This window comes from Saccopteryx bilineata, chromosome 2, assembly GCF_036850765.1.
Source record: "Saccopteryx bilineata isolate mSacBil1 chromosome 2, mSacBil1_pri_phased_curated, whole genome shotgun sequence".
Lineage (NCBI taxonomy): Eukaryota > Metazoa > Chordata > Mammalia > Chiroptera > Emballonuridae > Saccopteryx > Saccopteryx bilineata.
The window spans coordinates 161,006,818-161,019,533 of NC_089491.1; positions in this window are offsets into that span (position 1 = coordinate 161,006,818).

A 12,716-nucleotide genomic window follows, 5' to 3' on the forward strand; every position below is an offset into this window, starting at 1 on the left:
ATCATGCAGTTTTTGGTTTTTTCTGATTTACTTATTTCACTTCGTATAATGTTATCGAGATCCCACCATTTTGATGTAAATGATCCAATGTCATCATTTCTTATGGCTGAGTAGTATCCCATAGTGTATATGTGCCACATCTTCTTTATCCAGTCTTCTATTGATGGGCTTTTTGGTTGTTTCCATGTCTTGGCCACTGTAAACAATGCTGCAATGAACATGGGGCTACATGTATCTTTACGTATCAATGTCTCTGAGTTTTTGGGGTATATACCCAGTAGAGGGATTGCTGGGTCATAAGGTAGTTTTCTATTTTCAGTTTTTTGAGGAACCACCATACCTTCTTCCATAATGGTTGTACTACTTTACATTCCCAACAACAATGAATGAGGGTTCCTTTTTCTCCACAGCCTATCCAACATTTACTATTACCTGTCTTGTTGATAATAGCTAATCTAACAGGTGTGAGGTAGTATCTCATTGTAGTTTTGATTTGCATTTCTCTAATGACTAATGAAGATGAGCATCTTTTCATATATCTGTTGGCCATTTGTATTTCTTCCTGGGAGAAGTGTCTGTTCATGTCCTCTTCCCATTTTTTTACTGGATTGTTTGTTTGTTGTTGAGTTTTATGAGTTCTTTGTATATTAAGCCCTTTTCTGAGCTGTTGTTTGAAAATATCATTTCCCATTTAGTTGGCTGTCTGTTTATTTTGTTGTCAGTTTCTCTTGCTGAGCAAAAACTTCTTAGTCTGATGTAGTCCCATTCATTTATCTTTGCCTTCACTTCTCTTGCCTGTGGAGTCAAATTCATAAAATGCTCTTTAAAACCCAGGTCCAGGCCCTGGCCTGTTGGCTCAGCGGTAGAGCATCGGCCTGGCGTGCAGGGGACCCAGGTTCGATTCCCGGCCAGGGCACATAGGAGAAGCGCCCATTTGCTTCTCCACCCCCCCCTTCCTCTCTGTCTCTCTCTCTTCCCCTCCCGCAGCCAAGGCTCCATTGGAGCAAAGATGGCCCGGGCGCTGGGGATGGCTCCTTGGCCTCTGCCCCAGGCGCTAGAGTGGCTCTGGTCGCAGCAGAGCAACGCCCCGGAGGGGCAGAGCATCGCCCCCTGGTGGGCGTGCCGGGTGGATCCCGGTCGGGCGCATGCGGGAGTCTGTCTGACTGTCTCTCCCCGTTTCCAGCTTCAGAAAAATACAAAAAAAAAAACCACACACACACACACAAAAAAAAAACAAACCCCGGTCTGCCGCGGACCAGCGCAGCTCCAAATAACGGTGCGGAATTAAGGAAACACACGTTGTCAGAACAAAACCGATGGGACCGGGAGGACTCCTCAAACTGCCTGGCAGCATCTGAGTGCCTCACAGCCCCAGTTCGCTTTATTTTATGGACCTATGCAAATTAAGGACCCTGATACAAAGTTGCACATCAAAGGCTAAGACAGGAACTCTCCCAAGGCAAAAACAGGATACATTAGTGAAATTTACAAACATCTGAAACAAACAGAGTCAGAGGAAGGGTATGTATATTGCTTCCTGCAACCCAAGGAAGGAAGTGGAGTGGGTGCAAACACTCAGCATCAAAGCCAAATATGGAGATGGAGGGGGGAGAACTTAGCCTTTTGCTAAGCCTTGAATCTATAATGGCTTCCTGCCATTAACGGTCCACACATATCCCCCTTTTCTTTTTAATTTGTGTGCTGAGATTTGCACTCATCTGATTTTCTAATTTGGAGGCAGATGGAAAAAATACAAAACAAACACAAAATTAGTATAGCCAATGCTAACAGATACCCAAAACAAGTATACCAATACATCACAGTGATCAAAGCCTTTAAGCAAACTCTTTAAGCTAATACAACAAGAATCTATAAAGAGTAATGTCCTTAAAGTGTTCACCAAGTCCAAGTTGGCACCAACACCATTCCAAATCTCTGCAAATGCAACCCAACCCCAGTTCAGTCCATCAAAAATTGTCACAGGAGCAGGAGTCCAGGAAAAGTCCACTTTCAGGAGAAGTCCACATGGCACTGGAATTGCTGTCACACTTCCACACTCTGCAGCTAGTATCAAAGTCCCAATGACCGCTGCTTCCCAGCTGGCAATGACCCAGGTAGACTGGAAAAGTCATCTGCAGCATGCATGAAGACGGAGCTTCCGTTTTCCTCAAACTGGAAAGATGAACCCAGGGGTCCTATACTGGAGCTTTACAGCCATGGAGTGGTGAGGAGAACCTTGGGATACACTAAGCTGGGTGGCAGAGGTAAATTTGTAAGTTGGCAAAAAAGGAAAAAAGGAGTTCTGAATTAGGAGTAGGTCCTAGCCTAAACTATGAGTGGGGCATTGAGGCAGGAGGAATAAAGGAAAGACTATATATTAATCAAAGCAGCAGAAAACAGGACTATCAATACCCACAACAGAGATCTTCGAGGGAAGAATAAAAAACCTGAATATTCAGGCAAGACCTAGTTAAATGACCCTTGTGTAAATGAGACCAGTCTACCAGCTACTTGGAAGAAATACCCCAGGCTCGTCCACAGTGTCGAAGATGGGGCCAACGGCCCTGGGCACCTTTTAGCCTTCAGTGGCAAATCCCAGTATTCTGGGCAAGGTTAGGTCACAGGTGGCTGGAGCAGGGCTGGAAGAGACTGAACACTCCCTTAGAGGAGTGAGGGGGAAGCCTACCTTCCAGTGTGTCCCTTTTTCCTCACAGCAAAGGCATGTAAGCCTGGCAGGCTTTGGCTTAAATGACCATCCTTTCCACTATTGAAGCAGGGCCCTGATGAAGTTCCAGTTGGAGCGTTGGAGCCTCTGAGGGCGTATGCCAAGAGCTAGTATTTTACCTGATCTCCTTTGGGCTTTTTCGGCCTCTTGGTACCTTAAAAGCCATGCTCAGAAGATCTCGCTGAGGGGCTTGAGAGTCCCTATCTGCCTATATATCTGGAGCTATTCAGAAAAGAACAAAACAGTGTTATTAGCTGGAATCAAATAAAAGTAAAAAAAAAAAAGGGTAGTAGTTTGCAGGACAAAAATTTTTTGGCATCTCTTGTACATCAGCATTCAAGATAAACTGTTTGAAGTAAAAAGCGTAACAGGGTAGACCTGCAGGAGCTCCAGGACATGACTCCCCCCCCTTCTTTTTATATTATTTACAATTGAATCACACTTTACAATATTTTGACTTCAAATATTGCAAGAAATTCTTGACTTTGTTAACTTTTAACAAAAATAGAGTAAAAGCACCTCCAAACAACATTCCCACACTTATCAAAACACCCCCTTAACATTAATTAACAGGCACTTTAGAGAGTACATATCAAAACTGAAAAATCCCATTGTGATCTTCATTATTCTTCTACAGCAAAAAAATCTTTACACCTTTATTATGTAAATCTATGCTGCTTCAAGCCTTTCACTTGCGGCCTGGAGCAGCCTGGCCAAACCAGCAAGTCTTTTGGATCCAAAATGAGCGTGCTCTACTTATTCCAAACAAAATTATATTTATATAGGGAAATGAAATTATTCCCATTTTGTTTTCAATACTACAGCCGGCACTTCCAAAACTATTATCATCATTACTTTTCATGTAAGGACTTAATTTAGGCCTTATAAACAAAAACACTTAGACATTATACAAAGACTTCACATACAATCATACAAATCAAGAGTGAAACCCGGGGTTTTAGAGATTAAACTATGGCCTGCTTGATCTTAAGTAGGGCTACCTTAATAGGAACGTAATAAGGATATATACTAAACAGAGATCTCTCTCGAAAAATCTCAAGACGGCCGTATGAGATTTCTATTCAGCAATACCCAAATCAGGCCCCCCTTTCGCCCTCTTTTCAAGCAATGGAGCAGGAAAATAAAATGATCTAAAACATTTAAAAAATTAGATAATAATTGAGAAAGGGAAGAGAGCATAGTAAGTCTTATGCAACTGCTTTTGTAAAGTGCGACTCTCATCTAGAATCATGGTGTCTCACCAGTCGTTCAGGGATCCACCGAGGAGCTTCAGCAGACCTAGGAAAAACACACACATATCCTCGGCGCCATAAGAGAACAGGGTCTGGCCCTTGCCAGATTCCTGTGAGTGGGTCCCTCCATTGCACTTCAGGGAAGGCTTTCCTTGCAAGGTTCCAGAGTCTCTCTGCTGCTGAATGACCCTGTACATCAGTATTCAAAAAATTTAAAGTGAAAAGAGCATGACAAAGAAGATTTGCAGGAGTTTGAGGGTATAATTCCCCTTTTTTAATTTTTTCCAATTGGTTTTTAAGTGTTTGATGTGCACGCTCTACAATGCCTTGACCCTGGGGATTGTAAGGAATTCCCGTCCTTAGGTCAAATCTAAAAGTCTGACAAAATGTAGTAAATGCTTTTCCTACATATGCAGGAGCGTTGTCAGTTTTAATCAGTTTAGGAAGTCCAATAATAGAAAATGCATACAAGCAATGAGCTAAAACATGTTTAGCAGCCTCTCCTGTTCTGGCAGAGGCTACTATAAATCCAGAATAAGTATCTACTGTAACGTGGACAAAGGATTGTTTGCCAAATGAAGGTATATGAGTAACATCCATTTGCCAAAGTTGTCCCCGTAGGAGTCCTCGAGGGTTAATTCCAAACGAAGGGACAGATTGTAATATAGGGCACCTTGGACAAGATTTAACAATCTGCCGTGCTGCTTCCCGAGAAAGTTGAAACTGTTTACGCAGGGCTGCAGCGTTCTGGTGATGGATAGTATGAGACTGAATTGCTTGATCTGTCATGGTTGCTCCAATAATTTTCTTTTGGGTAGCTTGATCAACCAGGGCATTCCCTTGCGCTAAAGCTCCAGGGAGCATGGAGTGAACTCGAATATGTCCTATAAAACACGGAGCTGTATGTTGACGTACAAGTCTTTGAAGAAGGAGCAACTGCTGAAATAGTTCCTCATCAGCAGTTGTCCCTAAGATAGCAGTCTCTTTAGTGGAAACAACCATAAGTAAATATCTGCTGTCTGTATATAAATTAAAGGAGGAGTATGGCAAATGCTGAAAAGCCATGATAATGGCATGTAATTCTACTCTTTGGGCTGATTTTAAGGTGACTGTTTCAGTATAAAGCTGTCCATTGATTATTAAGCCTGCTATTCCTGAGCTGGATCCGTCAGTAAAGATTATAGGTGCTTCAGGAATGGGCTCATTAACAATTGTCTTAGGAAATATAAAGGTAGTAATTAATGAAAACTGAACTATTTTATCAGCTGGGTAGTGAGAATCAATTTGGCCTGTAAAATTTGCAAAAGCGATTTGCCATTTTGTGGAAGTTTCCCAGAGCCATTGTTGTTGATCCTTTGAAAAAGGAACAACAATAGTCTGTGGCTCAAAACCTATAAGCTGCAAGAGTTGCCTACGCCCCTTGATAATCAAGGAGGCAACAAGATCAAAATATGGAGATAAAACTTTCTTAGGAGTAACAGCTAAATGAATCCATTCAATAGGACCTGAAGCTTGCCACAATAGTCCTGTTGGAGTGTAACTTGAGGGACATATTAGTAGGGCAATTGATTCCTCAGGATTTATGCATTTTAGTTGTGCTTGCTGCAAGGCCTTTTCTACAAGCTTTAAAGCTTGTTGTCCCGCAGGTGTAAGTAGCCGAGGAGAAGCTGGTTCAGCTGAGCCTCTAAGAATATCAAAAAGTGGCTTCAGTTCTCCAGTAGTTAATTTCAAGGAAGGTCTAAGCCAATTAATGTCTCCTAACAGTTTCTGGAAATCGTTTAAAGTTTGCAAATGATCTGTCCTGATTTCTATTTTCTGTGGGCGAATTTGTTGTCCCTCAATAATTTGTCCTAAATAAGAAAAAGGTAAAGATTGCTGTACCTTTTCAGGAGCTATATAAAGTCCTGATTTTTTCAGAGAATATTCTAGTTGTTGCAAAATGGTCAACACAGTGTCTTTATCTGGATGAGCAATAAGAATATCATCCATATAATGAATTATGTATGCCTTAGGGTGTTGCCTTCGTACTGGAGAGATGGCTTGAGCAACATATTTTTGGCACAAGGTAGGACTATTAGTCATACCTTGAGGCAAAACTCTCCACTGGTATCACTCCATGGGAGCCTGAAAATTAAGTGAAGGAACACTGAATGCAAAACGCTTGCAATCATGAGGGCTTAAAGGAATAGTAAAAAAGCAATCCTTCAAATCAACAACTATAAGGTGATAGTTCCATGGAATGGCAGTAGGAGAAGGAAGTCCTAGCTGGAGAGGACCCATAATTTCCATAGTCTTATTTATTGCTCTCAAATCTTGTAATAGCCTCCAGTTTCCTGATTTCTTTTTAATGACAAATATAGGCGTATTCCATGGACTATTAGATGGTTTGATGTGCCCAAGCTGTAGCTGTTCCTGTACCAATTGAGCAGCTGCCCTAAGTTTCTCCTGAGAAAGGGGCCATTGGTCTACCCATACAGGATTATCTGATTTCCAAGTAATTGGGTCTGCACAGTGCATTATTGGGGTAGCAGGAGCTACCAAGGCCCCTATGCAAAATTTTGATATCCTAATCCATGCCTTCTGGTATTGGGTGCCACTTCTATGGGGGTGAGAATTCCTCGCTGTTCTTTCCCTAGACCCTTAGTGGGCAAAAATCCCTGATCAAGCATTTGAGTGCTAACTAAACTATTAGGACTGACTAGCAATGCCCCCATATTTTTCAAAACATCTCTACCCCACAAATTAACTGGCAATCCAGGGAGCACATAAGGCTGAAAAAATCCAGAATGACCTTCTTTATCTTCCCATTGTAAAAAACTAGAACTTTGTTGAGGGGATTTACTCTTCCCTATACCTTGTAATTCTGTGGCTGCTGCATGAGTGAGCCAAGAAGGAGGCCAATGTAGCTTTGCAATAACAGATACATCAGCCCCAGTATCTAAAAGCCCTTTAAATTTATGCCCTTGTATTGTTAGTTCCATTTCAGGGCGTTCCTGACCTATTTTTTGAATCCAATAGGCAGTATCAGTGGAACCAAATCTTTGATTCTCTCGGGGTCCCTTTAGCGGGGTTTGGCCTTGTCTTAAAAGAGGTAAAAGGATTAATTGAGCAATTTTCATATCAGGGGAGATAGTGACTATATTCCTCAAAGTGTGAGCCATTACTTTAATTTCCCCTGCATAATCAGAGTCTATCACTCCAGGAAGAACAAAGAATTCCCTCATAGTTAAACTACTTTTGCCTAACAAAATTCCTACTGTGTTACTGGGAAGTGGCCCAAAAATTCCAGTGGGTATGGCTTGAGGTCCCATCTCTGGAGTCAATACGAATTGGGAGGTGGGACTGAGGTCCAGTCCTGTACTGCCTGTTGTTGCCTGGGATAGTTGGGTAATGTTTGGCCTGCTGGAATCTGAATTTGCTGAGGAAACACTGACATTGCCCCTATTGTTTGATGGGGCTGGGGAGGGCCCCATTGTTTGTTTCCCTGCCCTGTGGTAGTACATTTAGGCCTCCCCTTATTCTTCCAATGTTTCCCTTGTCTACAAAGTGGGCAGAGGTCCGGAGCCTTAAGGGCTGGCTGTCCTTGAGGGAGAGGCCGAGACCAATATCCAGGGAAAGCAGGGCAATTTTTAGCAAAATACCCCGAACCCCCGCATTGAAAACAGTTTCCACGGGCAAAAGTACTTCCCTGACCTTCCTTCCTTCGCTTGTTCTGTCCTTTATCAAAGTTTTGTCCTGAAAATCTTGCCTTATTACCTGTGGTAAAGGCAAGACCTTGCATGTATGAAGGCCCAACATCGGCGCATATTCTAATATAATCCTCTATATCTCCCTTCTTGCGGTGAGGCCGAAGTGCAGCCTGACAAGCAGAATTAGCATTTTCATAGGCTAGTTGTTTTATTAAAACCTTTCCCACATTTTTATCCCCTACTATTCTTTCAACTGCTTGAATTAGCCGTGAGACAAAGTCTTGAAATCGCTCGTCTGCACCCTGCCTAATTTTACCAAATTCTTCTGGTTTGGTCCCTGGAATAGGCAGGCATTTCCATGCCTGTGTGGCTAGCTGATTAATTATATCATAAATAGTTGGTCGATACTCTAATTGAGTTGCCATATGGGCATACTGTCCTTCTCCAGTTAACATATCTACAGTAACAGCAACCTCCTCTTGCTGATTTTTCTCATCCAGCTCTATAGCCTTTTCATGAAAGTTTGACTTCCACAACAAATAATCACCCCCAGAGAGACAAGCATGAGCAATCGCCTTCCAGTCATTTGGGGGAAGAGCCTTTGCACTAATAGTATCTAATAAACCAAGTGTAAAAGGAGCAGTAGGCCCATACTGAGCACAAGCAAGTTTAAGCTCTTTCAGAGTTTTAAAAGGTACAGGTTCATGTTCTCGCACTAGTCTCCCTGTATCATCCTGTCTTTCCACAATAGGAAAACAGGCAAAGCTATCTATTGTTTCCCCTATATTTCGAGCCTGGTCTATAGATTGTTGGAGAGGAGATTTCCCAGATTTTGAGCTATAGACTATGGAATCAGCCCGATAAGGGAACGGAGGAGCAGAGGGTTGAATGTAGGAAGGAGCTGAGGGCAGCGGAGGCCCCTCGGCTAAGGCAGCCATAGCCACGGATTTTTCATCCCCCCTGTCATCCTCAGACTTCAAGTTATCCTCATATTCACATTCCTCTGTTTCTGGCTTACCCTGATACTCTTCAGACAACGATTTGTCTTCATATGGAAACATTTTTACAAAAAGGTCCCTTATTTTTTACCCTATCTGTCCCATATTCTTTTACTCCCAACTACACTTTCCCCAAAAACTTTCTTTACTCACTGTGCGCACTTCACTTTGGGGAGTTCCATCACCTTCCTTCAGTTTTAGTTTCCTCGTACTCAAGTCGTCTGTTCGGGCGCCACTTGCCGCGGACCAGCGCAGCTCCAAATAACGGTGCGGAATTAAGGAAACACACGTTGTCAGAACAAAACCGATGGGACCGGGAGGACTCCTCAAACTGCCTGGCAGCATCTGAGTGCCTCACAGCCCCAGTTCGCTTTATTATATGGACCTATGCAAATTAAGGACCCTGATACAAAGTTGCACATCAAAGGCTAAGACAGGAACTCTCCCAAGGCAAAAACAGGATACATTAGTGAAATTTACAAACATCTGAAACAAACAGAGTCAGAGGAAGGGTATGTATATTGCTTCCTGCAACCCAAGGAAGGAAGTGGAGTGGGTGCAAACACTCAGCATCAAAGCCAAATATGGAGATGGAGGGGGGAGAACTTAGCCTTTTGCTAAGCCTTGAATCTATAATGGCTTCCTGCCATTAACGGTCCACAATACCGGTCCATGAGGTTAGTATCTATGTCTTCTTCTATGTACTTTATTGTTTCAGGTCTTATATTTAGGTCTTTGATCCATTTTGAATTAATTTTAGTACAAAGGGACAAGCTGTAGTCGAGTTTCATTCTTTTGCATGTGGCTTTCCAGTTTTCCCAGCACCATTTGTTAAAGAGGCTTTCTTTTCTCCATTGTGTGTTGTTGGCCCCTTTATCAAATTACTTGACCATATATATGTGGTTTTATTTCTGGACTTTCTATTCTGTTCCATTGGTCTGAGTGTCTATTTTTCTGCCAATACCATGCTGTTTTGATTGTCGTGGTCCTATAATATACTTTGAAGTCAGGTATTGTAATGCCCCAGCTTCATTCTTTTTCCTTAGGATTGCTTTGGCTATTCGGGATTTTTTATAGTTCCATATAAATCTGATGATTTTTTTGTTCCATTTCTTTAAAAAATGTCATCGTAATTTTGATGGGAATTGCATTAAATTTATAAATTGCTTTAGGTAATATGGCTATTTTGATTATATTTATTCTTCCTATCCAAGAACAAGGAATATTTTCCCATCTTATTGTATCTTTTTCGATTTCCCTTAACAATGCTTTGTAGTTTTTGTTATATAGGTCCTTTACATTCTTTGTTATGTATATTCCTAGGTATTTTTTTGTTGTTGTTGCAATCGTGAAGGGAATTATTTTTTTGAGTTCGTTTCTAATATTTCATTGTTGGCATATAGAAAGGCTATGGACTTTTGTATATTAATTTTGTATCCTGTGACCTTACTGTATTGGTTTATTGTTTCTAGTAATCATTTTGTGGAGTCTTTAGTGTTTTCAATGTATAAGATCATATCATCTGCAAAAAGTGAAACCTTTACTTCTTCTTTTTCAATATGGATACCTTTTATTTCTTTGTCTTGTCTTATTGCTCTGGCTAGAACCTCTAGCACCACATTAAATAAAAGTGGAGAGAGTGGACAACCCTGTCTTGTTCTGATTTAAGGGGGGAAAGTCCTCAGTTTTAGGCCATTTAATATGATATAGGCTGATGATTTCTTATATATGGCCTTTATCATGTTGAGATATTTTCCTTCTATACCCATTTTATTGAGTGTCTTAAACGTAAAGTTGTGTTGTATTTTATCGAATGCCTTTTCTGCATCTATTGATAAGATTGTGTGGTTTTTGTTCTTTGTTTTGTTGATATGGTGTATTACGTTAACCGTTTTACATATGTTGAACCATCCTTGAGATTCTGGGATGAATGCCACTTGATCATGATGTATTATTTTTTTAATGTGTTGTTGTATTTGATTTGCTAGTATTTTGTTTAGTATTTTAGCATCTGTATTCATTAGAGATATTGGTCTGTAGTTTTCTTTTTTGTGTGCCGTCCTTGCCTGGTTTTGGTATGAGGGTTATGTTGGTCTCATAAAATGTGTTTGGAGCCCTGGCCGGTTGGCTCAGCGGTAGAGCGTCGGCCTAGCGTGCGGAGGACCCGGGTTTGAATCCCGGCCAGGGCACATAGGAGAAGCGCCCATTTGCTTCTCCACCCCTCCGCCGCGCCTTCCTCTCTGTCTCTCTCTTCCCCTCCCGCAGCCAAGGCTCCATTGGAGCAAAGATGGCCCGGGCGCTGGGGATGGCTCTGCGGCCTCTGCCCCAGGCGCTAGAGTGGCTCTGGTCGCAACATGGCGACACCCAGGAGGGTCGCAACATGGCGACGCCCAGGATGGGCAGACCATCGCCCCCTGGTGGGCAGAGCGTCGCCCCCTGGTGGGCGTGCCGGGTGGATCCCGGTCGGGCGCATGCGGGAGTCTGTCTGACTGTCTCTCCCTGTTTCCAGCTTCAGAAAAAAAAAAAATGTGTTTGGAAATATTGCTTCTTCTTCAATTTTTTGGAAGACTTTGAGTAGAATAGGAATGAAGTCTTCTTTGAATGTTTGATAGAATTCACTAGTATAACCATCTGGGCCTGGACTTTTATTTTTGGGGAGGTTTTAATAGTTTTTTCTATTTCCTCCCTGCTAATTGGTCTGTTTAGGCTTTCTGCTTCTTCGTGACTCACTCTAGGAAGGTTGTATTGTTCTAGGAATTTATCCATTTCTTCTAGATTGTTGAATTTGGTGGCATATAGTTTTTTGTAGTATTCTACAATAATTCTTTGTATATCTATGATGTCTGTGGTGATTTCTCTTCTTTCATTTTGGATTTTGTTTTTATGAGTCCTTCTCTTTTTTCCTTAGTGAGTCTTGCCAAGGGTTTGTCAATTTTGTTGATCTTTTGAAAGAACCAGCTCCTTGTTTTATTAATTTTTTCTATAGTTTTTCTATTCTCTATTTCATTTATTTCTACACTGATTTTTATTATTTCCTTTCTTCTACTGGTTTTTGGTTGTCTTTGTTTTTTTTTTTTCTAGTTTCTTAAGGTGTGAAGTTAAGTAGTTTACTTGGGCTCTCTCTTGTTTGTTCATATAGGTCTGACGTGATATGAACTTCCCTCTTATTACTGCTTTTGCTGCATCCCAGAGTTTCTCATATGTCATTTTCATTTGTTTGTATATATCTTTTGATCTCTGCGCTTATTTCTTCTTTGACCCATTCCTTTTTTTAAATTATGGTGTTTAGTTTCCACATTTTTGTGGGTTTTTTCCCTCTTTTTTGCACTTGAATTCTAGTTTAAAGGCTTTATGATCAGAAAATATGCTTGGTACAATTTCTATTTTTCTGAATTTGCTGATGTTATTTTTGTGGCCCAACATATGGTCAATTCTTGAGAATGTTCCATGTACACTAGAGAAAAATGTATACTCTGTTGCTTTGGGATGAAGTGTCCTGTAGATGTCTATCATATCCAGGTTATCTAGTGTTTCATTTAAGGCCAATATATCTTTATAAATTTTCTGTTTGGATGAATGATCTAGAGCCATCAGCGGTGTATTGAGTTCTCCAAGTATGATTGTATTTTTGTCAGTTTTTGTTTTAAAGTCAGTAAGTAGCTGTCTTATATATTTTGGTGCTCCTTGGTTTGGTGCATATATATTAAGAATTGTTATGTCTTCTTGATTGAGTGTCCCCTGAATCATTATGAAATGACCATTTTTGTCTCTGAGTACTTTTGGTGTCTTGTAGTCAGCATTATTAGATATGAGTATTGCTACACCTGCTTTTTTTGGATGTTATTTGCTTGGAGTATTGTTTTCTAGCCTTTCACTTTGAATTTGTTTTTATCCTTGTTGCTTAAATGTGTTTCTTGTAGGCAGCATACAGTTGGTTTTCTTTTTTAATCCATTCTACTACTCTGTGTCTTTTTTTTTATTATTCATTCATTTTAGAGAGGAGAGGGAGAGGCAGAGAGAAAGAGAGGAGAGACAGAGAGAGAGAAGGGAG